The sequence below is a fragment of the Mobula hypostoma genome, chromosome 3 (genome assembly GCF_963921235.1).
Source record: "Mobula hypostoma chromosome 3, sMobHyp1.1, whole genome shotgun sequence".
Taxonomy (NCBI): Eukaryota; Metazoa; Chordata; class Chondrichthyes; order Myliobatiformes; family Myliobatidae; genus Mobula; species Mobula hypostoma.
In genome coordinates, this window is record NC_086099.1 from 157158471 (window position 1) to 157185701 (window position 27231).

A 27231-nucleotide genomic window follows, 5' to 3' on the forward strand; every position below is an offset into this window, starting at 1 on the left:
AGAGAAAATAACCTCGATAATAGGTGTCTTGTGATCTTTGATAATTGTGCTGCTCATCCACCTGGCATTGCCGAGTATGGCGGTAACATTCCTGTTGTGTTCTTGTCGCCGAATACGACGTTGTTGCTGCAACCATGTGGCCAAGGCCTAATAGCCACAATTAAGGCTTACTATATGCAAAATGTGATGCATTTTGTTGTAAGTGCCATTGACAGAGAGGGCAACTCCGAAGCATCTTTGCGAGAGATCTGGAAAGAATACAATATAAAATTGACAATCGCCAAACTTGGAGATGCTCTCGATAGGCTAACAGTCTCAATGAGAAATGGCGTTTGGAGGAAACTATGTCCCAAAGCAGTGAACAATTTTAAAGGCTTTGAAACATCAACAATAAATTACGGCAATAGTGAGTTTAGCTACTGTACATACACTATTTCTACTTTATATAGGCTGTGTATTTTTATGTGTTATTTGGTATAATTTGGCAGCTTCATAGCTTAAAGGTTACTGGAGAGAGAGTTTCTGCCGAGAGCGCTTCCGCCAAGAGTGCTGCCATGAGATTTTCGCTGCGCCAGACAGCGCAGAAAAGTATTTCTACTTTATATAGGCTGTGTATTTATCATATCATTCCTGCTTTTACTGTATGTTACTGTTATTTTAGGTTTTATGTGTTATTTGCCATGATTTTGTAAGTTATTTTTTGGGTCTGGGAACGCACAAAAATTTTTCCCATATTAATAAGTGTTAATTGCTTATTCACTTTATGACATTCAGGCTTACGAACCGTTTCATAGGAACGCTCTACCTTCGGATAGTGGGGGAATCCTGTACTTTCTAAATGGTCTCCAATGACATTATCTTTAATTGGTCGAATGAATGCTATTAAAATGATAGTGCTACCTAAGTTCTTATATGTATTTCAAGCAATCCCTTCCTTTGTTCCTAAACAGCTTTTTGATAGAATAGACTCTAAAATTTTTATCTTATATTTGGAATAATAAAAATGCTAGATTGAGTAAGCCTGTATTGCAGAAATTATAAAAGCATGGTGGTATGGCTTTGCCAAATTTTAGAATGTATTACTGGGCAATTAATATTTGATATATTTTGTTTTGGATTCATTATTCAGACATACATGATTGTCCTTTATGAGTAGATTTGGAGAAAAACTTGGTGAAGGGGTATTCTTTGGCCTCTTTACTGGGAGCTCCTCTTCCTATTTTGCTTTCTAAGATTGGTAGTCGAGACCTCAATCCCATTATTAAACATACGTTAAGAATTTGGTTTCAATTTCGTAGATGTTTTGAGTTTAAGAACTTTGTTCTTTCTAGTAAAATCCATCTTAATTATTTTTTTAAACCATCAATTTTCGATGAGACCTTTTTATTTGGTAAAAAAAGGAATAATAACTTTTTTGGATTTGTTTCTGGGGGATTGTTTAATGTCTTTCACTCAGTTAGTGGACAAATATGATTTATCTAATGCACACTTTTTTAGATATTTACAAATTAGGAATTTTTTAGGTAGTTTACTTCCAAATTTTCCCTCTGCTTATCCACCTAATATGATAGATACTCTTTTTCAGGTTAAACCATTTCAAAAAGGACTGATAGCTATAATTTATAAATGGTTATTGAATTTGCGAAAGGTATCTAATGATAAAACTAAAGGTGCGTGGGAATTGGAATTTCGAGAGTCACTTTCAGATAATCAATGGGATAAAGTTTTTCATTTGGTAAATACCTCATCTATTTGTGCCCATCATTCCTTGATACAGTTCAAGGTAATACTTTGTTCAAGGTAGTAGTTATCCTTTGGCACATATGTCAAAGGATGAATTAGCCCATATTTTTCCCAATATTAATCCTATTGACAGATGTAATATTGAGGTGGCTACTTTAACTCATGTTTTGGTCTTGTATCAAGATAGATAATTTTTGGAAAGATGTCTTTAAAACTTTATCAAAAGTTTTGAATTTGGACCTACAACCGAATTTATTTACAGCAATTTTTGGGATCATTTCACCAGAAGCAGGATATGTTCCTGTTTCTGCTTAACGGATGATAGCTTTTACAACTTTGTTGGCTAGGAGAGCCATTTTGCTTAAATGGAAGGATTTTAATCCACCTACTGTTTTTTATTGGCTTTCCTCCATTATGTCCTGTCTAAGTTTAGAGAAAATGAGAGGTCGGACATCTGATACATCCTTTAAATTTGAAGAAACCTGGCGACCTTTTATTCAATATTTTCATATGGTTTGATTTATTGCTCTTCCAGTTACTTTCCCGAAACTTTGGATTTGATCAGAAAGTTTCTTTTTTTCTTGCTTTACTCTCAACGTGAGCTGCCCAGTCCCATTTTTTTCTTTTTTTTAAAATTATTTCCAGTTTTTTTTTATAGGAAATAGTGTTTTTTTCCTATATATAAAATGATAAAAGTTTCTTTATCTTTTTTCTCTTTCTCTGAAATGATAAGAGGAGAATTGAGTATTTTATTTTTTATTACATACTATTAGATTAATACTGTGTATGATCTTGATGTTTATTTTACCTTTTATATGTATTGTTATTATAGATATCTGAGATAGTCCTCCTGTTGTTTGTATATATGTACTTTAAAAAAAATTAATAAAAAGATTGATGAAAAAAAATGAACCTGCCACCAAACCCAAATCACAGATATGAATGAGGAAAAACAAGTGAAAATTCGCTTTGAGGGGGGAAACAGAGAATCAACATTTTGGGCTGAGACCTGATGAAGGTCACGGCCCAAAGCGTTGACTCTTTATTCCCCTTCATGGATGCTGCCTGACCTGCTGAATTCCTCCAGCATTTTGTGTGTGCGGCATAATCAGCCGAATCTCTTGTGTCTTACAATCTACCTTTTCCCTTGAGAGATATGAACATAAATTAATATTTCAATAAGTGGATGTGGAAATTGGTGAAGGGTATCAGGGTGATGGTAAGGTGGTTTGAAAAATTATTAAGGGTAATAATAGAGCCAACAATTGTCAGATGAACAGGAGTGAAGGATAGAGAAGGGTTAGAAAATAGAGGGTGACTTTGGTAGGAAGAACAAGCAAAGTATCATTTTTCATAGTGCGACACAGATGGAGGGATTGTGGTCTGTTGGTAAACGTTAATAAGAGAAACTGCACAGGGGCCAAGGAGTTGAAATATAACCATCTGGAGACTTTCTTTAGTTCCACAGAACGGGAATATTGCAGGCATATTGGGTGCAGTGTGGATTCACTCTCTTCATTTCTGCAAAAAAGACAATTATAATTTGAGGAGAACAAGTAGGGTTGTTCATCCTCACTGGAGTTTAGTGGAATTAGAGGGAATCCTGTTGATGTATGCATTTTAGAGAGGCTTCTGATATGGAGTGCAAATGAGAGTGTTGAGAAATTGATTTCTGTGGCTATAGAATTAGGAAATTGGATGAGGAATAGGAGTTACAATTTTGTATTAAGATGCAAAGAAATACCTTGTACTCGGGGAATCTCAGGCTCCTAAGGGCGAAGTTAAATCCACTTTCCATCCTGTGCATTGGAGCCTCCATACCAGACAGTGATACAACCAGTCAGAATGCTCTCCATTGTACATCTGGAGGAATTTGCTAGGCCTTGGTGACATACCAAATCTCCTCAAACTTGTAATGAAGTATAGTGGCTGCAATGCCTTCTACGTGATTTTATCAATTTATATATCAGTAGGTAACTGTTGTCACAGCTGCTCAAAGTGCTACAACTGATTTTTTTGTGTGAAAAGATACTGGTGGGAGCTAGTTGGTTTGATGGAGAAATTTTGATCACTCTGGTTGTCTGAAAGAAGGGGTGGGTGATATAAAAACTTGGACCATTACAGAGTTCGTTCTCTGACTGAGACTGAAGTGTATTTAGAGATATTTAACTCTTAAAAAGTACCCAGAACATTCTGTCATTTAGCCTCTAACTTGATTTGTAGTATGTTGAAAATTGCATTATATGTTAATAATTGTAACTCTGAAGATAGTGTATAAAAATATACTTTTTGGATTCTGTAAATAATAGGCTAGGGTTAAATAAGATGGTTGCTGGGCGACAAGGCCCACTGGGCCGGAAGGGCTTGTTTGGCACTGTATCTCATAATAAAATGTATAAATACATTAAAGTCATGATTTCTTACTGATCCTGCTGCTTTGTAGTTGTTTTGCTAAAAACTGCCTTTATTTGGATTATTGGAGTCTGGTGTATTGCAAATTCTGAAATATGTTTTCCAGTGTGGTATGGTATCACTACAGCCTGTTGTTTAAATGACTGAAATAGCTCCCATTGCTTGTTGTTGTAGCTTTCATAGTTAAATTTACTTGCTAAATAGATGGCTGTAGTCTGGCCAGAAATAGAAGGATTTATGAAATGAGGTGTTCAGTTCATGCCTGTGTTTTTCTTTCCCATGTCTTTCACAACTTCTAGATTTGATAAAAAAATTGGAAACGAAACATAAAACATTTTGTAGTTTTATTCAAGATGTGCCAATTTGTATGTTGGGGTCAGCTTGCTACTTGATGGGCCAAGGGGCCTGTTTCTGTACTGTAGTGTTCTATGATTCTATGACTTAGCAAAGTATCAAAATTTTGAACTTTGGAAAACAATTAGACTTCTTCTACAATTGTCATGTCATGTGATGCTTTAATGCATTGGGGCATTAAATATTTATTTTTAATTTACTCCGAAAAGTTCTTGATTTTTTTAAATACTACTGCACTTCAATTAAAATACCCTTACTTTTAGACAGCACACAAAGTCAGACATTGAAGGTGGTGTTGAGGAACTGTCATGCTTATGTTATGTGTTCTGTTAATTTGTAATACTTTCTAGCAATAGCAAATCACATTAAGATTTAGATTCAGATTTATTTATCACTTGTACAGCGAAACATACAGTGAAATGTGAAATATGTTGTTTGCTTTAACAACCAACACAACCCAAAGATATGCTGGGGACATCCCATGTCACCACACATTCCACTGCCAATGTAGCATGTCCGCCATGTTGATAGAACAACAGCAAGAAATCAACAGCAGCAAAACAAGCTTTGTTATATACACAACACACACACACACACACACACACACACACACACACACACACCACCTCACCACGTACCCCCCCTCCCCCCACCAAATGGGCTTTGGCCTTGGGCCTTCACTTCTGGACTTCCAAGTGTCAATGAATAAGGATCCTGGACTTCAGGCCTTGGATTTTGTACTCTCCAATGACTGGGACACCAAACACTAGGCCTCAGGCTTCGGTCTCGTGACTCATGTACCGAGTGGTTCGCCAGCCCTCGTGCCTCCTGCCCACACAGAACTCTGATCCTCTAACCTGCTGAAGAATCACTGACCTGGGTGCGCCACTATCCCTCATCCTTGTTGGTCTGCTGGCCTGAAATCTGGCCATGAATGACCTTCCTCCCACATCTACATTGACACAGATCGGAGGCCTAGGCTTTTGCCTGAACTCTAATTTCCCCACATCCCAGACAACTAAACTCTAACCTTCCCCCTAACTCCCCTCTCTGTCCCTATAGCCATCCTACAATCTCAAAAAGCAACTAGGTCATGAGTTTGACGGAGACCGCAGCTCGGTGCCCTCTTGATTTGAAGCAACCAGTTATTTACACAACAAATATTCATATAGATATTTTGCCTTAGCTTGCTCAATGATTTTATTAGTTGCATTCAGATGCACACAAAATCTGATTTCTGACTGTAAGACTTTCAGTAATACAGACAGTCAAATCTGAATATTAGCTAGCTTGTTTTAAATGGTATAAAACTCTTGAAAAACTCCTACCTCATAACCTGATGAGTGCCTGATGAATAGGACCAGTTTAATTTCTTTACTTGGTGAGATGGGCCCCCTCAATAATGCAAAAATTTCTCAATAGGGCCAACCTTTGTTTACAAGCTCCAGTCTATTTCACGGAGTCTCAAGTAGTGCTATCCATTGTACAGATGCATGTGGAAGGCTATTTTTGTGAATAATTGTGTTAAAATAGCAAATAACAACTCCTAAATATTTTTGCATTATGGTTGCACTGTTTTATTCTAGGTACACAGTATACAAAAAAAAAGCAATCCGAGCAGACAATAATTCGTATCCTCCTTACAAAAGATGACCTAGAAATTTGATCTTGCATCAGAAGGAGCTACCTGAGCTAGCTACATCATTAAACAAGGCAAAGAAAGTCAACACCTCAGATAACAAGAAGATTAAACAGTCCTGTTCATAAGTATTTGGGTTCCCACAATCTGACACCATTATTATTGTAAGTTACAGAAACAATTCTACCCTGGGGATTAAAAGCATTGAAAAAGGAAGAAGAGTTTACAGCTCTGTGTACATACCTTGATGCTTAGTGATTATCTTAGCAGGTTTAGCAATCTAAGTTGGATGACAACAGGCAACCAATTGATTTCCTGAGGTTTAAGGAGTTTTCAACCTTATGATTCATGTGTATATCAGATTACAGGTGGTCCTCAGACTGATTTTGGGTTCCTTTCCTGAGAACATAAGCTGAATGATTTTCCCCAAAATCATCATCTGGGAGGGGTAAATTGATTTGCAAAGAGCAGACTGGAGAAGGTTACCAGTAAGTGAACTGTGATAGTATTTTTCAGAATGCAGTGCTGGTGAGGTAATGGGTGTGCAGGCTGCTGATCTGCTCATCAGTGAGGAAAACTATCCGCAGTGCACAACCGAGGGATCATAATGTTTGATAGAATCTGGAGGGAAATTTGGAGAATATATTGACTTTTTCTATGGGTATTCTTTGCATTACTTCCTGTGTAAGAGGTATAAGCATTGTACTTGAGAGCAGGGTCGGGGAATACTTGCGTTAAGTTGAATTTTTATTAGTTTGGTCTACAGTAACTTGGGATCCCCCCTGTATTTACTTACTCAGAAGAACGATGTCTGAAATTTATGTAATTGATTGAGCAGTACTTCACTTTTAGGATGTTATTGGTGGAGGAAAATTTGAGTCAAGGATATATTTGATACCAGTCAATTTATTTTTGGGAAGCTTAAGAAAATGTGATTTGCAGGAATATTTTTTATAAACACGTAATAGTGTCTAGTAGTCATTTTTGGTCATAATTGAGAAGGTACGGAACAAACCATGAATGGTTTGCTTCAATTGCCATTCAATTTCTTTCAGTGCACGTAATTTATATGAGTGTGATTGATTTCTATGTTTGAATAGAAAATAGCTCTGGATTTGCTTATCTCCTCTTTTATTATTAATAAACTTCTGCTTAACCTATAACTGGAATATTGTATCTCATTTACCCCCGCCCCCACACATTTTAAGAAGAACGCGAAGGCCTTAGCGTGAATACAGAGCAGATTTGTTAGAATTACTGATTAATGACTTTAGTCGTCTGTCAAAATCAAAGAGGCTGGGTTTGTTAGAGGGACACTGAAGATTAAACCTGGATCTGATGAAAGTTGGTGAAGTCATGAAGGGGATAGAATAGAATAGACTGAGAGAAACTGTTCTCATTGGCAAAAGGTTTAATGAGGACATTAAAACCAAAGATGATTGTTAATGGAACCGAAAGTGATGCATGATAAAGAGGCAGTGCTCTCACATTCATTATGCACCAACAACCAAGGACAAGTTTCTTATTGATTTACAATTTAAATCAACTAAGTTTACGAGACAGTTAGTTTGAATATAGTGAGCGTGGATCAAAACCATGGAGATGAGGAGATTAATAAAATTTATAGCAGTAATCAGAACCATCTTATTTACTTGCTCATTTATTGAGACGCAGCGCAGAATAGGCCCTTCTGCCCTTTGATTTGCGTTTTGCCCAGCAACCCCCCGATTTAATCCCAGCCTAATCACGGGATAATTTGCAGCACCCAGTTAAACTGCCGATCAATGCACCTTTGGACTGCAGGAGGGAACAGGAGCACCTGAGGAAACCCACGCGGTCACTGGGACAATGTAGGAACTCCTTACAAGCAGTGACCTGAGCATATCAAAATATCATCATGTATGGTGAGAAATTGAGATGTAAATGATAAACTGAACTCCTACAAATACGCAAACTGTAAATTAACAGTCTGGTATTCCGTTTCTTCAGGTGTTGGCTTTTTTCCAAGAAAAAGATCTGCAAGCCAAAGCCACATTTATTTCTCAATTATAGTTTATTTTATTTGGATGGAAGCCCTTTTAAACACATTGAATGCACTCCTTTGTTTCACGGGTTAATATTCAGTGTGCAGTAGTTTTTTTGTTACTTGGTGTATGAACTAAAGGACATAATCTGTTGTATGTCCCAAACAACTACCTGGCTTTGGTGGCAAACATTAATGGAATCACGCTTGACTTTCACTGCTTTGCATGATTTGAGTTACAGCTTTAACTGTGTGGAGATCCTTACAAAGAAAGTGATCTCAGCAGGGAGTTAGTGCTGCGTGTGAGTTCAATAAGAAACACTGTGTCTCTTTAACCAGTCATATGGAGAATGCTTACTGGGCCACACCGATTCTAAAGTAGCAAGTGTAAATTAATTTTTTTTTAAAGTAATGAACAGGAACCAAAACAAAGGGGAAAAGGAAGATAGTAGTGAGAGAGGTAAGAGGCAAAAGTTAAGGTTAAATTATATTTGTTTGCATCACCTGCTATTTTAATTTTGATTGATTTGAATTTCACTCTCAGAAAATGTAAGTCCCACAGGTAATATTTAAGAATTTGTGCACTGTTCAAAATTCAATTTAAATCAGATAAGTTGATTTCAGGCAAAGGCTCCAATCTGAGCTGGCTCTGAATTGATTAAGATCACATGCAGAATTAAGAAATAGCTTTTCAAATGATTTCATTATCGCCATGATGCTTATTTTATTGTATTTAATTCAGTTTCATTCTAAGTTCCTTTTTGATGTAAAATGAACAAATATTCTTTTCTAAGTCAAAATAAAAGTATGGATTTTGTAGCTTTTAAATTTGGATTTTTGTACTTTAAGTTTGCGGTTATGTTTCAAGTAAGCCACGTAAATATATATCTGCTATGTCTACTTAGAAAGATCAGTGTGGCTCAACTGAAAAACTTGAGTAGTGTTAGCAATAGTGAGGCAATTGTCACTGATCTGAAATGTAATAAGTGGCTTCTGTATCAACAGTATATCTATTGTTAATGTGTGCACTGTTCTGAATAATATTTCTTGTGCAACAAATCTTGAACAGAGATGTGTATTTTTAATTTGTCCTTTCTAATAATCTCTGTTCAATTGCATGAGACTGGCACAAGGCTTACTGACAAAAAGACTTCTAACTGAAATGAGATGATTGGTAGGGCCTTTCAGAATTGAGCTTTGCTCTTCTACTTTGGCATCTTGCATACTCCATGGTCCTGTACTCAATCAGGAATTTCAACTCTTGAGTCAAAAATGTTTTTGTTCTTTTAAGAATGTTTGTCCTGATTTGAATGAAATATATGCTTGTTAACTGAAATTACTGCTATCTCTATCACTGTCTAAATGTACACTTCTACTAGGAATATTGGCCGCAAAAATCCTCAGAAAATTCACCAAGGATGTATCCTGCTAGAGTGTATGCTTCTTTTGATTTAAAGTTGCATGTTTATAATAAATAAAAGACAACTTTATCATCTGGGTCCAACCTTTTTCCCCAATCAGATTCTCTGCTCCCATTCTTTGACTGGCTTTGAGTTTTTAGCCAAAGATTGCCAAAAAAAAGCCTACAACACCTGAGAATGGAAGGAGAATGGGTATATCTGCTGTGAGATGTCAGAGGCTCAAAATGTGATGAATGTAAGAAGTGAAATAGATTGTGGCCATGTGCCATTTAGTGGGAATTCTGCAATTGTTTATCACTGTGCTGTATCCAAATTGGCTGCCTTTCTATCGAAATACAACCGTGTCTTCATCATAATACTTCAATATTTATAAAGTGCCTTTGATGCTCTAAGGTCACAGAGATAGTAGATGAAATCAAGTCTGTCTTTTCTAGATTAATATTGAGCTAAGGGCACATTTGTCCCTGTGCACGTAGGCTTTTTTGGGGCCACGTTTTCCTCTTTGTTCACATGGAAGGCTACTCTAATAAATAATATTTATATACAAACTTCAAAAGAGATGTTGCATATTGAGGGCTTTGAAATATTTTGAGAATGTGCTTATGTTGAAGTTTTTTTAAAAGAAGAGGATGTTTCCCATAGTGGGGGAGTCTTGGCCCAGAGGGCACAGCCTCAGAGTTCAAGGATGTCCCTTTAGAACAGAGAAGAGGAGGAATTTCTTTATTCAGTGGGTGGTGAGTCTGTGGAATTCATTGCCAAAGACAGCAGTGGGGGCCAATGGTATATTTAAAGTGGAGATTGGTAGGTTCTTGATTAATAAGGGTGTCAAAGGTTACAGGGAAAAGGCAGGAAAGTGGGAGTTGAGAGCGGTAATAAATCAACCTTGATGGAATGGTGGAGCAGACTTGATGGGCTGTGTGGCTTAGTTCTGATCCTATGTCTTATGGTCTTAAAAAGAAGTTTGCAACCAGTTGTACTGTATCTCTGCTTACTCAGGCAGCTGATGATGAAAAGCATCCTTAACTGGTCTGGAAAGAAATTATTTTTTAAAAATATCATCAAGTGTCAAATTAAGACTATTAAATTTTCTTTCACTCACTCATCATCCGTGAGGTTTGGTATGTGAGCAAACTTCAAAAAGAAGTCTCTGTTTTAATAACATTGTGTCCCTTTTTTCACTTGCATGAACTTGTTTTTTGCAAGGAAAGTCAGCATTAATCATCTCCAAGACATAATTTTCCATAATTGCAAGTAAAGCATGTGGGGCTGCTGCAGCATGTAGCTCTGTCTTGAGGTAATGGTTTATGGTTCTTCTGAACTCTCATTCCCCTTCTCATTCCACATCAGTTCCTCCTCCTCTTCATTCTGTGCCCTTCACTGCACCTCTTTTACCTCTTTCCTAAATCTAGTGGAGAATGAAATGACTTTGGCCAAATGCGTTGGTGCAGTTTTGTCGCAGAACAGTGGTTATCAGAAGGTCACAGACTGCTGATGCAGACAAGAACAACTGCCAAGAAAGCTGTTCAAAGCACTTTGGGGTGCCATGAACCTGGGTTACTTCTTCATTGTTTTGATTGATGGAACTGAATGTCAGAAGTGAAATACAACACACAGTCGGCATAATATAAACATCTAAGCCATTACTATTTTGAATTATTTCCATTATATTTTTTTGTGAGAGTTCACATGCTTCATTTTTATTTCATTTCCTTGGTGAGTTCAAATTTTTTTGAAAGGCACATGTTTTAATTCAGTAGGTTCATATACTAACCAAATGTTAAGGGTTGGGATTTTATGAGAAAGCGATGTCACTTTGGGAATTTCTGTGCATAAGAACATGAGTGTTAAGTGCACGTTGAAAGGAGTTTTGCAGGTGTAGTCTGGAGATTCTTGCTCCTAGCCAGGATGCACTTCACGGGCTTTGGAAGTATTCCGGCTGCAGATGTTCTCTCAATGACGAAGGAGCTCTGTTTTAGTTCCACAGAAAATGCTGATGCAAGAGCCATTGTAGGAGCAGTTTGTACTTGGGTCTATCTGTGGTTTAGATTGACCAGTTTACTTTGGTTGTCCATGGTTCTATCATTAATCCTCAATTCTGATGCTTATTTTCCACACCTTTCTGGCCTCACTCTTCCTGTTTCTCGAACCTCTACTAGATGGAAATGCTTTAACATTCTCAAGTGATCTGTGGGGTGGATTTGTTAACTATGCCCAAACTGTTTGGGTCCTAATCTCTGAAATCCCACCTTCCTCCTTCCTCCTCCCTCACCAGGGCCTTTCTCTCCTTTTGTCAATCAGCCCATAGCTTCCACTGTTTGACACTTCCCTTCTGAAGGACATTAGATATTTTACCTTGACCAAGATGCTGTTCGTATGAATGTTTCTGTCTAATTTGCAAAGTGTTTGTGTGATCAACACATGGAAATAAGATAGTTAACTCAGTCTCTGCTGAGAACAGCTTCCACATCTATAACTATCAATGACATCGACTGTACTCTTTTCCATAGATTCTGCCTGGCCTGCTGAATTCCTCCAGCATTTTGTGTGTGTTGCTTGGATTTCCAATATCTGCAGATTTTCTCATGCTAATGAAAATTTCTTTTATTTATATTTATTTAGAGATACAGCACAATAATAGGTCCTTCTGGCCCAGTGAGTCCACACTGCCCAGTGACACCCACGTGACCAATTAACCTAGTAACCAGTACTTCTTAGTAATGTGGAGCACCTGGAGGGAGAGCATTCAAACTCCTTACAGACTCTGGAGGGAATTGGACCCAGGTTGCTGGTGTTGTGATAGCATTGCCCTAACTGCTGTGCCACTGTGCCGCACCAAAAGGGTGGCAGGTTTCTTTTAGGTACAAAACATAGCAACCTATTTGTAAATCAGAGCAATGTGATAATAAGTAAATAATTCTGGAGAGGTTGACTGAAAGGTAAATACTGGGTAATTTACCAGAATCATATACCATTGATATTTTTTTAATCCATCAGAGACATGCTTAATGTTTCATTGGAAAAATAGCACCTCACACTGTAGTGCTGCCATGGTACTGCACTGGAATGCTATCCTAGAGTATTCCTTTTTAAGTGCTGTAGTCTCATGCAAGTGACCTGGGGTGCAAGTGTTCCTCTCTGAACTGTAACTGGCCAACTGATAGCTGCAAAATGGTTTGCAGTGTCTTTCTTTTATGATTTATAAAATACTTGAATTCTACTGGTAATAAAATAAGCATTTATATCCCTCCATGGACCTTGGGTTTGATATCTCTGATATTGCTGTGGTGAATGTGGATGATTTTAAAAAACGTTGTAAAGAGATGGAAGTGAGACCATATATTCTAAGGGCTCTTTGTGCTACGCAAGATCTTCAAAGTAATTTTAAATTTAGCCAAGGGACATATTTGAGGTAAAACTGTTGAGAAAATAGCTCTGAGAAATTAGAGAGTAGATATCAAATGCAGATATCCCACCTCTCCTGGAAGCTCTGGGAGTCTCCCGCATATTAATAATGGCTCCCTGATGCCTGCAAATTATATACAATATCCCGGAAATCAATTTTTTTGAGAGTGAGCGAGAGAGAGAGAGAGAGAGAGAGAGGTAGATAGATAGATATGGCCAAGTGTTCCAAAAAAAGAAAATATAAAACGTACGTCACCCCAGACTACCCTAAAGTGTACCCCTACCTAATAGGGGTTAAAAATAATGACAGTGTTGCTCACTGCATTGTTTGCAACAGTGACTTTTCTATTGCCCATGGTGGGTTAAGACTGTAAAAGACATGTTGAGGTGAGTTTAACAGGTGTCATTTGTTCATTAGCATAGCTAACATTACTTAAACTAGCTGGCTAGCTGCTGAGGAGCTACTTAAATGCAGACATCCCACCTCTCTCGGAAGTTCCGGGAGTCTCCTGCAAATTGATGGTGCTGCCTCCCTGAAATGAGTTTATGCAGGGTGGGATGTCTGCAAATGTGGGTTGAAGAAGCAAACAAACCAAGTCAGAGATCCAAGCGAAGTGTAAGGCTACAAAAATTAAAAAAAAACTTGGTGGTGGGGATGCTGTGAGGAACTTGGAGGAAATGTAAAATTCACAAGAGAAGCTAGTATGTGGAGAATGAAGAGCTGGAGTGGAAGTGGTTAAACAATGTCATAAAATGCTACAGTACATGAACAGGCTCTTTGACCCGTGATATCTGTGGTCAACATAATGCCAACTTAAGCTGTATATCTGTCTGCATTACAGTTCCCTGCAGTCCCTGCCTGTTCAAGTGTCTATCTGAAATGTGATCAACTCCATTTCCACCACTTCCCCTGGCAGAACATAAGACACTCTGTGTAAAAAGAAAAAAAATTGCCTCATAAATCTCCTTTAAACTACCCCCCCCCCCAACACACCACTTTAGCACTATGTTCTCAAGTATTTAAAATTTTCACTCTGGGGCAAAAATACTGTCTTACCCTATTTATACCTGTCACCATTTTATATGCTCATATTGGGTCGCCTGTCAGCCTCCATTTCTCCAAAGGAAACAATCTAAGTTTGTCCAGCCTCTTCTCACAGCTAAAACTCTCTAATCCAGCAACACCTTGGTGAACCACTTCTGCACTCCCTCCAAAGCTTCTGTATCCTTCCTGACTGTGGCCACCAGAACTTCAACGGTACTCCAAATATCGCTTAACAAAAATTATGTACTGTATGGCTGCATCATCAGTTTTCCAGATTTCATGCCGCGGCTGATGAAGGCAGATATGCTGCACACCTTCTCAACCACCCTATGTGGATGCATGAAAGCATATTATCTATCAATTGTTAGAGCTGTTTCTCGTCTGACTTCAGCACCATATGTTATCTTGGTACAAGTTGTACAGGGACAGCTGTCAAATGTATTTAATTCAAAATCTTTGTAGTATCCTGTTTAGAAAAATATCTTTGAGGGGAAAGTATGGAATTGCATTTGCACGGCAGTATCAAACTCACAGGTATATTCTTCTAACTGTTCTGTCAACTTCTGGGTTATCTGCTGGTGAGACAGTTTCAACAGAGAAAGGCAGAAAGTAATGGTGGTTTAAAAGAGGTCTAATTTTCAAAATGACTACAAGTAAGTGGTAGGTGATTAACAACTACAATTTATTTAGTTCACTATAGTGTGTGTAGTTAACACGCACCAGCAGCAAAATAAAAGTGATATAAACTTAACTCAGTTCATTTTCCCCAGGTAGCCATAAAACAGACTTTCTACTCTCTCAACCCTAACTGCCCTTCTAACTATCTTTGTATCCTCCGCAAACTTGGCAGTAAATCAATCAATTCCATCATCCAGATAATTAAGATGTATTGTGAAATGTAGCGAACCCATCACCAGTCCCTGTGGAACACCACTAGTCACTGGCAGCCAATCAGAAAAGGCCCCCTTTATTTCCACTCTTTGCCTTATTCCAGTCAGCTAATCTTGTGTCCGTGCTAGTATCTTTCCTATAATACCACGGGCTTGTCAAAAGCCTTCTGAAAATCCAAGCAAACAACCTTTGATGACTCTCCTTCACCTATCCTGCCTATTATTTCTTTAAAGAATTGCAACAGATTTGTCAGGCAAGGTTTCCCCATAAAGAAATCATGCTGACTTCGGCCTATTTTATCACATGGTCCCAAGTACCCTGAAAACTCATCCTTAGCAATGGACTATAACATCTTACCCTACCAGTGAAGTCAGGCGAAATGGCCAAAAATTTGCTCTGCCTTCCTCCCTTCTTAAAGAGTGGAGTGATATCTGCAGTTTTCCAGTCCTCTGGAATTATTCCAGATCTCTTCAGCTATCTCTTTCAGAACTCTGGGGTGTAGTCGATCTGGTTCATGTGACTTATCTATATTTGGATCTTTCAGCTTCCCAAGCACATTCTCCTTAGTAGTAGCTACTGCAGTCATTTCTGTCTCCTCATGCTCTCAAATATCTGGTGTGCTGTCGGTGTCTTCCACAGTGAAGACTGTTGCAAAATACCTATTTCAACAACCATTTCTTTGCTTCTTATGACTACTTTTCCAGCAGTTTGATGTCCACTCTTGCCTCTCTTTTACTCGTTATTATTTGAAAGGGCTTTTGGTATCCTCTGTTCTATTATTAACTAGCTTACGCTCGTAGTTCATCTTTTCCCTCATTGCTGCATAGTTGCATTCTGTTGGCTTTTACAGGCTTCCAAGTCCTCTTGTTTCTATTAACTTCTGCGATATTTTAGGCCCTCTCTTTTGCTTTTATGCTGTCCTTGACTTACGCTGTCAGCCACAGTTGCCTCAGCCTCCCTTTACCATGCGTCTTCTCAGAGATAAACCAATCCTATGTCTTCCAAATTATTCCCAGAAACTCCAGCCATTGTTGCAAGACCATTACCTCTGCTATCATCCTCTTCCAATCACCTTTGGTCACCTCTTCTCCTGTACCTCTGAAGTTACTTTTTCTCAACTGTAATACTGATACATTTGATTTTGGCTTCTCCCTCTCAAATTACAGGGTAGATTCTATAATATTATGATTACTGCTTCCTAAGGGCTTATTTACCTAGCTCCCCAATCAAATTTGGTTCATTACACAACACCCAATCCAGATTCACAAACATGAGAAACTCTGCCGATGCTGGAAATGCAAAGCAACACACACAAGATGCTGAAGGAACTCAGCAGGCCAGGCAGTATCTATGGAAAAGAGTAAACAGTTGACATTTCGGGCTGAGACCCCGCATCAGGACCCAATCCAGATTGCCTATTCCTTTGCGGGCTTGACCATAAGCCGCTCAAAAAAGCCATCTGGTAAGCCAACAAATACCTTCTCTTGGGAGCCAGCACCAACCTGATTTTCCCAATCTAGCTCCTTATTGAATTTCCCATGACTGGCATAACATTGCCCCTTTTACATGCCATTTCTATATCCCATTGTAATTTGTACCCCACATCCTGGCTACTGTTCAGAGTTCTGTATATAACTCTCAACAGAGTCTTTTTACCCTTGCCGTTTCTCAACTCTGACATGTAGTGATCCCATGTTACTTCTCTCTTAAGATTTCGTTTCATTTATTACCAACAGAGCCACCTCATCCCCTTCTGCTTAGCTGCCTGTCCTTTTGATGTGATGTGTATCCTTGGATGTTAAGCTCCCAGCTGTGATCTAATTTCAGCCATGTCTTTGTGATACCCACAGCATGAATCCTGCCAATTTCTAACTGCGCTACAAATTCATCTACCTCATTTTGTTTACAACATGCATTGAAATATAACACCTTCAGTCCTGTATTCACCACCCTTCTTTTCAATTTTGTCTCCATGTTGCCTGAAGTTAAATTCCTAACTCCTTCTTTCTTCTGGAACTTGAGTAGCTTCTCCTGAGCTCTTCTTCCCTTTAACTTTATCCATACTCCATACGAATTTCAGGGTTGTATACTGCATATATACTTTGATAATAAATGTACTTTGAAATTCATATGGGTCATCATTATCTTTCACAACTTGCTGAAGCTTGGCCTGCATGCACATGTCTGAATGCAGAAGTATGGAGGCTGTTGTCATGGGATTCAGGTGAAGCAACTGATTGGACAGTGGACATATCATGGAGTTTAGGCAAGGCGCAGGAACTTTGCCCAATTGTTTGTTGCAACTGTAAATGCAACTTAGCTTTTCTACATCAGACTATATGGGACATTTTCCCATTCTCTTTCGTGGGTTAAGCAACTGTGGGGAGGCTTGGTAAATTCTGTTATGAGGTCTAAGCTGAGATATTAGTTTTGAAAATACAGTGGATTCTGGTTAATTGCGACACATTGGAACTGGTATATTTTGGACCAAGTAAGTGGCAGCCCTTATTAGCCAAAGTTTCAGGGAAATAGCTAAAAAGGTACAGAAAAGACAAACTGAGTAATAAATTTACATATTTAAATGAAATACAGGATAAATTGAAAGACCAGCAATAGTACTACAGTACTATAATACTTTGTATTAGTTCCTAATAGATATTGGCAGAGGAATACATCCAGTGTTCTCAATGAATAAAACCAACAGACACCGAGTGCAGATAATGGACTGCCTTCATACAATGATATCAGCAATATCATCCTCCAAATCTTTGTTTTCATTGCAACATTCAAGATGATTGTTGATACTTTCAAATTCTTCATAGTTTCTAACTTGTTGAAGTAATGAAATTGTTTCATTTTCACCTGGCCACTTCTGGCACCTCCAAGCCTGAATGCTTGAAACAATGGTGCAGAAGGGAGCAAAACAGTTCAGAATTGTCTTACTGCTAATTTCTCGCTCGCTATCAATGACAAAAATCAATGTTGAAGACAAATGCTGGCAACTGATGTTATTTAAAAGTGCTTGCTCTAAGCATGGTGTAGCATCTAACGGCCACACAAGTGCATGGCCACACAGGTTCTAATTAGAACCTGTTTGATAAGTCTCCTGCCCTAGTTAAGCAGCATCCTGTCCCAAATAAACAAAGAGAACCCTGGCAATTATCTTGCGTAGTTTTTGTTCTATAGAAGTTTTCCCAAATAAGCAGCTGCCCCGATTAATCGATGGCCCAATGAACCGGTGTCACTGTACCTATTAAATATTTTAAATAAAAGTTAGAAAATCTCTAGGAGCTTGCTAACTTGCATTTTATAAAAATACCTATACCCATTTAAGTGTTTTATGTTTAGAGTCCTAATGATGGGTCTCAGCCTAGAAGCATCCATGTTTAATTCTGTCCTTGAATGATGCGTGACCACTGAGTTCCTCCAGAATGTTGTGTGTTTTTTAAAAATATTCAATTCAATTCAATTAGCTCTGGGATATGTCTTAGCCAAGTGTCATATTCTTTTTCTTTGCCTTGTGGTTGAGATAGCTTATTCATCTCAAGTTTTGTCTCTATCATATCTTTAGACCCTTATGAAGTGCTAGATCTCAGCATCTTCCCAACATTTTCTGCTGTGTTTCTAAGATCAGTAAAGAAATGCATTATAATAATTCCCAATGCCAGTGACAAGCATCCTAGTCCTATCATTAATGTCAAAATACCATTGATTTTCGGAATAATATGTCTCAGAGACATCCTAATGAATAAATGAGCTCGAAAATAAACACTTGTGAAAATATCTCATGAATCTTATTCTTAAGTTTGGCCTGCTTATTGCTTGTTTCTGGATTGTGGTTATTTTGGGCACAAATGCATGTACTGGGCCCCTCTCAGGTGCCCTTTCACATTCCTAAAAGCTTTCACATTCTCATTTGTAAGTCCTTTGTAACAGTTTCCAGGCCTCCTGTCAAGCAGCAGGAGTGCCGTAAAATTGAGGCTCCCTGTTCGCACAAGACACCAGTGACTTAATACGGTCTATACTTTTCTTTTCAGCTTGGCTGACTGTTGGAGAGAGGCTTGTGGGGCATATTATGTGGTGGGTAGTTTTTAACTTCTCAGGAATAGCCCATTTTGTGACTGCATTTCCAGGTTAAGGACATTATTTGAAATTCATTAAGAAAAACATTCCATAAGCAAGTAATAGAACATCAGAAGGTGAATATTATTACAAGCTGAGGCAGTTAAGTCACAGCCCATTTTATATATTTTTGTTTTCCTCCACGTATATTATATAAAATGTCAATTTGTTCTTTTATAAACTTCTCCCTTGTTTTGAAACTGATGATGTGTTCTTCACTTCTTCAAATACTTCAGTTTCATTAGTGGGGAGTTTATCTTCAGTCTGCTAATACACTGTTATTAGGAAACTCCCTCATATTGGTAATAAACTTGAAAGTAATATTCTCACAATTACTTTTATTAACAGCACAAAAAGTCTGAATAATTATAAACAATTCTTGAATCTTGGTCTCTAAGTGAATTAAAAAAATATGTTTTGTGTAACTATAGAGTCAAGGCAATTAATTTTTGGAATCAAGTTGAGCAACAGGGGGAGCTCTTGCTCAGCATTTTTAGAATTAGTGATAGCTTTCATTTTTCAGGATACTGTATTTGCTTTTTTCAAGTAATTGTGTTCTGGACAGTTTCTCACAGGCTGGAAGGGAGCAAATATAACCCCATCATGAAAGGAATGAGGGAGAAAACCAGAAACTATGGACCAGCTAGCCTAATTTGTTGGGAAAGTGTTAGTATTGGGAGTACTGACAGGGCATTTAGAAAATCATATTTAGATTAGGCAGAACCAATATGGACTGATGAAACTCAATCAAGTTTAACAAATTGATTTGTTGTTTCCATCTCAGAAGAGATGGGAGAGCTAGTGGATGTGGTGTGTTTGGATTTTCAGAGGTCCTTTGATGTCAAACTCGAGAATATTTAAGGAAAATAGAGCATATGGATTGAGTAGAATACGTTGAGATGTGATTAGTAGATAGGAAAGAGAAGAAAAGAATAAGCAAATTATTTTTAGATTTTGAGATTTTGACTCACAGGGATCGGTCCCTGTGCCCTCAGCTGCTAGCAATCAGTAATGATGATTTGGATGAGTGACTGAAATACGATGTATTTCAGTTGACGATACAGGACAATGGGAAGTGGGAGTTGTGAGGAGAATGTAGGGAAGCCTCAGGTGAATGTTGACAGGCAAACTGGTTGGATGGAGACTTGGTTGGTGGAATAATTCAAACATACGTACAATCGTCCACTGGTAAAACAACTTTTTAAATGGTGAGATTTCTAAGTGCGTTGGTGTTCAGAGCCACATGGGTCTCCTTGCATAGGAATCATTAAAAATTAACATGCAGGTACCACAGGCTATGAGAAAGGCAAATGGCATGTTACTGGTGGGAACGAGAGTGGGAGGTGACTTACAGGTCCGCTGGACTTAAAAAGGAACATTTGTGGGCTTTCGCCATTTTCCATTGGCCCAATCAAATTACAATTCATTAGCAAGGGCAAATAAAAATAATGTGGGGAAGAAGCAGAGTGGCCATTGTGTGAAGGGGCCAGTACTAGAGTGGGAGTCTCTGGTGAAAACAGGCTTGGGTGAGGTAAGAATCATATAGGTTTCTTCTTTTTCATTCTTCTCTGTTAGTACATAGTTAGCACAGAGGGTGGCTCCAGGGGCTGTGTTATGTTGTTTGTGTGAGATATGAGAATTCTGGGAGACCTCTGGCCTCCCAGATAACCACATCCTCACCAGCTGCGGCTCCTCAAAGAACAAGTTAAAGAACTGGAACTGCAGCTTGATAGCCTTCAGCTCCTACAGGAACCTGAGGAGGAGATAGATTGGAGCCACAGGGAGGTGGTCACCCCTATTTTGCAGGAGGCAGGTACCTGGGTGATTGTCAGGAGAGGGAAAGGAAATGGGCAGCCAATGCAGAGTATCCCTGTGGCCATTCCCATCAATAGTAAGTATACCATTCTGGATACTGTTGGGGAGGGGGTATGTCCTAATAGAGCAGAGCCACAGTGATTGGGTCTCTGGCACTCTCTGGCGTAGTGGCTCGGAAGAGAGAAGAGGACTACAGTAGTGATAGGGCATTCCATTGTTAGAGGAGTAGACATGAGATGGTATGTTGCCGCCCACATGCTAGGGTCAGGGGCAACTGGGATCAGGTCCACGGCATTCTAAAGGGGGAGGGTGCGCAGCCAGAAGTCTTGATACATATTGGCACCAGTGACATAGGTAGGAAAAGGGAGGAATTCTTGAAGAGAGATTTTAGGGAGCTAGGTAGAAAGGTGAAAAGCAGGGCCTCAAGGGGAGTAATCACTTGATTGCTAACTGTGCCATGTGCTGGTGAGAGTAAGAATAGGGTGATTTCACAGATGAACGCGTGGCTGAGAAGCTGGTGCAGGGGGCATGGTTTCAGATTTCTGGATCATTTGGAGCTCTTCTGGGTAAGGTATGACATGTATAAAGTGAACAGGTTACACCTAATCCTGAGGGGGATTAATATCCTTGCGGACAGGTTTGCTAAAACTTTTGAGGAGCATTTATGCTAAATTGGCAGGGGGGGTGGTTGGAAACTGAGTGATAGGGCTAAGGATGGGCAGTTGGTATACTAGCAGAGGCAATGTGTAGTGACTGTCAGGAAGGACGGGCAGATGATAGGGCAAAGTTGCAGTGTAACAAGGGGACAAAATTGAAAAGAGTGATGAATACAGGACTGAAGGTGTTAGATTTGAATGCACACAGTTTACAATATAAGGTAGATGATATTGTAGCGCATTTGGAGATTGGCTGGTATGAACTGGGCATCACTGAGTCATGGCTGAACGAAGATTATACTTGGGAGTTTAACATCCAAGGATATACCTTGTATTGAAAGGACAGGGTGGTAGTCAGAGGGTGTGGTATGGCTCTGTTGGTAATTCAATCAAATCTTTAGAAAGAGGTGACATGGGATGAGAAGATGTAGAATCTTTGTACGTAGAGTTAAGAAACTGCAAGGCTAAAAAGACCCTGAAGGCCTCCTAACTGTTGCCAGGGTGTGAGCTACAAATTGCAACGGGGATAGAGAATGTATGTCAAAAGTGCAATGTTACAATTGTCATGGGGGACTCAATATGCAGGTAGATAGGGAAAATCATGTTGGTGCTGATTTTGGATTCCAACAGAGAACTTGTAGAATGCCTACCAGATGGCTTTTTAGAGCAGCTTGCGGTTGGCTGACCAGGGGACCAGCTATTCTGTATTGGGTGTTGTGTAATGAACCAGATTTGATGAGAGAGCTTAAGGTAAAGGAATCCTTAGGAAACGTGATCACAATAGGGTAGAATTCACCATACAATTTGAGGCAGAGAAGTTAATGTCAGATTATCAGTATTATGATGAAGTAAAGGGAATTATAGAGGCATGAGAGAGGAACTGGCTAAAGTTAATTGAAAGGGGACACTAGCAGGGATCATGGCAGAGCAGCAATAGCTGGAGTTTCTGGGAGTAATTCAGAAGGCGCAAGATCGATATGTCCTAACAAAGAAGTAGTATTCTAAAGGCAGGATGTCACAAGGCTGACAAGGCAATAAAAGGCCACATACAAGCAAAAGAGAAGGCATATAATAAATAAGAAATAAGTGGGAAGTTAGAGCATTGGGAAGCTTTTAAAAGCCAACAGAAGGCAGCTAAAAAGTCATAACCAAAAAATGAGATACAAAGGCAAGCTAGCCAATAATATCAGAGGATACTGAAAGTATTTTCAAATCTATAAGGAGGGGTGAGATTAGATATTGGACTGCAGGAAAATAATGCTGGAGAGGTAGAGATGAAGGACAAAGAGATAGCAGACAAACTTAAGTATTTTGTGCCTGTCTCCACTGTGGAAGACACTATCTAGTGTCAGGGCAGAAGTGAGTGTAGTTGCTGTTACTAAGGTGCTTGGGAAGTTGAATGGTCCGAAGGTAGCTCAGTGGAACAGATGGATTACACCTGAGGGTTCTGAAGGAGGGAGCTGAAGAAATTGTAGAGATGTAAGTAATGATCTTTCAAGAATCTCTAGATTCTGGCATGGTTCCAGAGGAACAGAGAATTGCAAATGTCACTCCATGCTTTAAGAAGAGAGGGAGACAGAAGAAAGGAAAGATGTTAGAGTCGATTGTTAAGAATAAGGTTTTGGGGTACTAGGAGGCACAAGATAAAATGGGCTGAAGTCACATGGTTTCCTTAAGGAAAAATCTTGCCTGACAAATCTGTTGGAATTCTTTGAGGAAATAATGAGCAGGATAGACAAAGGAGGATGGGTGGATGTTGTGTACTTGGATTTTCAGAAGACCTTTGACAAGGTGACACACATTAGACTGCTTAGCAAGATAAAAGCCCATGGTATTGCAAGAAAGATACTAGCATGGATAGAACATTGGCTGATTGGCAGGAGGCAAAGAGTGGGAATAAAGGGAGCCTGTGCTGATTGGCTACCAGGGACTAGTGGTATTCCACTTGGGCTGGTGTTGGGAGGGCTTCCTTTTATTTTGTATGTCGATGATTTAGATGATGGAATTAATAGCTTTGTGCCCACGTTTGCAGACAATATGAGAATAGGTGGAGGGACAGGTAGTGTTGAGGAAGCAGGGAGGCTGCAGAAAGACTGAGACAAATTAGGAGAATGGGCAAAGAAGTGGCAGATGGAATAAAGTGTCAGGAAGTGTACAGTAATGCACTTTGGTAGAAGGAATAAAAATGTAAAGTATTTTCTAAATGAGGAGAAAAATTTAAAACTCGGAAGTGCAAAGAGACTTGGGAGTCCTCATGCAGAATTCTCTAAAAGTTAACTTGCATGTTGAGTCAGTTGTGAGGAAGGCAAATGCAATGTTAGCATTATTTCAAGAGAACTAGAATGCAAAGACAAGCATTTAATGCTGAGGCTTTATAAAGCACTGGTGAGGCCTCACTTGGATTATTGTGAGTAATTTTGGGCCCCTGATCTAGGGTTTATTGAGGATAGAGGAACTAGGAACACAATTTTCATACTACGAATGCTTTCAGAAAAGGCAATTGAATATCAAAATGATGTCTTTTTATGTTTTATTGATTTCACTAAAGCATTCGACAAAGTGCAACATGAAAAATTATTTCAAATTCTCGCTAAACTAAACATTGATGGAAGGGACCAACAACACTTCAAAATTTATATTGGAACCAAACGGCGGAGGTAAAAATTGATGATAATATAAGCAGTTGGACTAAAATTCAAAGAGGAGTTAGACAGGGATGCATTGCCTCACCGGAATTGTTTAATATCTATAGTGAAATGATTCTTAGAGAAATAGAAGACCTAGATGGGATAAAAATTGGAGGTGTTAACATCAACAATATAAGATATGCAGATGATACCACCCTAATTGCAAGTGCTGCAGAAGACCTACAGATCCTCCCAGACAAAATAGTACAAACAAGTGCAGATTTTGGTCTAACCATCAACTGTAAAAATACCAAATGTAGGGTAATATCAAAACAGCAGGATACACCCAACTGCCAATTGTGCATCGGTAACCAAGAGATTGAACAAAAGACCAGCTTTAATCACCTTGGTAGCTTTATATCACAAGATGCTAGAAGTAAAGTAGAAATAAAAAGAAGAATTGCCATTGCCAAAATGAACTTCTAAAAAATGAAACCCAGTTTTACCAACAGACACATTTCTATGACAACAAGGCTTAGGCTACTAAAATGTTACATCTGGTCAATCTTACTGTATGCTTCCGAAACATGGACTTTAACACCAGAACTCCAAAGAAACTTAGAAGCAACAGAAATGTGGTTTCTTGGAAGAATGCTGCAAGTATCATATAGAGATAGGGTAACTAATGAGGCAGTACTCCAATGTGCCCATACAAAAAGATCTTTAATGAGAACATTAAATGAGAGGAAACTTAAATTCCTGGGCCATGTCATTAGAAAGGGAGAAATAGAATGCCTTACACTACAAGACCATATGCCTGGGAAACGCGGAAGAGGAAGGCAAAGAAGAAAATATATGGACACTGTGAAAGAACTAACAGATCTAAGTGTGCGAGATATCATTGACGCTGCATGGGATCGTTTGATGTGGAAAGCCATGATTGTCCAAGTGTGTAACGTGCAAGGCACATGAAGAAGAAGAAGAAGAAGATGATCTAGAAAAGGATCTGCTGACATTAGAGAGAGTTCAAAGGAGGTTCACGAAAATGATTCTAGGACTGACAAGCTTATCATATGAGGATCGTTTGATGGCTCTGGAATTTAGAAGAATATGTGAGGATCACATTGAAAGTCCTAGATAAAGTGGATGTAGAGAAGATGTTTCTTACAGTGGAGAGCGTAGGACTAGAGGGCACAACCTCAGCTTAGAAGGATGTCCATTTAGAACAGAGATGAGGTGAGGAGGAATTTCTTTAGCTAGTGGATGGTGAATCTGTGGAATTTGTTGCCACAGACTGTTATGGAGGCCAAGTCATTGTGTGTATTTAAGGTGGAGGTTGATAGATTGTTGACAAGTCAGGTTGTTAAAGGTTATGAGGAGAAGACAGAAGAATGGGGTTGAGAAGGAAATGGATCAGTCATAATCAAGTAGCGGAGCAGACTTGGCGTGCTGAATGGCCTAATTCTGCTCCAATGTCTTAAAATATGTTGACCTTCATTGAAAGTGGATTTGACTGCAAGGTCTAAAGATGTGTTACTGGAATTCTGTAGAATCAGAGTGACGTTGCACATGGAGAATTGTTTACAAACCCTGAGTTGGTGGCGTCTGAGAAGGCTTCGTTAGATGGATTCCTGTGATGGTGGGTTGTGAAGTAAGGGGAGATGTTAGTCACACTGGGCCTGTACTCTCAAGTTTGGAAGTCGGTATACAGTATTCTTAAAATGCTTGATTGGGGTCAGTGTAGGGATGATGTTTCTCCTTTCTAGCTTATCTCGCTCCAGGGATCCACATCCTGAAAAGGGCAGTTGGCTTATCAAGAATGAGATAAAATCAGTTTCTTTAACCAAGGAGTGGTGAATCTTTGGAATTCTCTATCCAAGTGTGTTGTGGAGGATCAGTGGTTGAGATTGCAGGGTTTCAGGAATCAGATGATGTGGGATTAGTACATAAAATGGAGTTGATATTTAAAAAAAAACATGATCTTATTGAATGGCTGGGCAGGTATGATGGGCTGAATGAGCACCTTCTGCTACTTTGTAAGCTCCTATTTCATATGCGTGTGTTACATGTTCGGTCTGGTCACTGATATACCCCACTGGACACACATCCCCTGGGTCTGAACTTGTTATTTCACACGTCAATTGAACTTGAACAAGAACAGTTGTAATCGTCAAGAGCTATCTTATTTATTTAAGTAGCCCATGGATGTAAACACAGCCATATTTTATAATGTAGACATTAATATATTGCTTTAATCTGTTAGCTGCTTTTCTCATGTTTAGCTTGGTTTATTGCCAATTTATTAATTGAGTAGGGAGAAGATCACCAGGTTCAGGAACAGTAATTACCTCTCAACCAACAGGCTCTTGAACTGGGGGGGGGAGGGGTTAACTTCGCTCAACTTCACTTGCCCATCACTGAACTGTTCCCACAACCTACGGACCTACTTTCAAGGACTCTTTATCTGATGTTCTCATTATTTATTGCTTATAAATATCCCCCACTTGGGGGGGATATTGATGAGTTTTGAGAGGCTGATAACATTGAATGCCAAGCTTTAGTCTGTAATGATATCCTGATGCATGCATCTTCTCTGCCCAGATGTTCCAGGGCTGAGCGAAGAGCCAACAAAATGGCATCTGCTGTTGACCTCTTGTGATGGTAGGCAAATTGGAGCAGATCCAAGTTGCTTCTCAGGCAGGAGTTGATATGTTTCATCACCAGCCTCTCAAAGCACTTCATCACAGTGCTACTGAACGATTGTCCTTGAGGCAGAGGGGGTACCTCAGACTGCTGAAGTGAGAGATTTAAAGATATTGGTTAACACTCTAGCCAGTTGATTAGCAGAGGTCTTTAGTAATCAGTCAGGTACCCTGTCTGGGCTGGAAGCTTTAGGTTCACTCTCCTAAAAGTTGCTCTCATGTTGGCCTCAGAGACTGAAATAGGAGGTTGTAGGAGGTCCTGAATGTTTCACCATGTTTTGATGGTCAAAATGAGCATAAAAGGCATTGAGCTCATCTGGGAGTGAAGCCTTGATGTCACCTATGTTGCTTCATTTTACTTTGTAGGAGGTGATAGCTT

The 27231-nt window shown here is 39.1% G+C and overlaps 1 protein-coding gene across 9 annotated transcripts in view; it reads left to right on the plus strand.

Moving 5' to 3' along the window:
- The window catches only part of LOC134344347 (tensin-3-like), a 453918-nt gene that overhangs the window by 187150 nt on the left and 239537 nt on the right, over positions 1 to 27231 (plus strand). For 2 of the 9 annotated variants that reach the window (XM_063043985.1, XM_063043988.1), the window contains exon 1: positions 8507 to 8631. The exons of the other annotated variants lie outside the window; for them this stretch is intronic. The gene's annotated coding sequence lies outside the window, so the exon portion shown is untranslated. Of the gene's footprint in view, positions 1 to 8506; positions 8632 to 27231 lie in introns of those variants that run through there. 9 annotated transcript variants of the gene reach the window in all.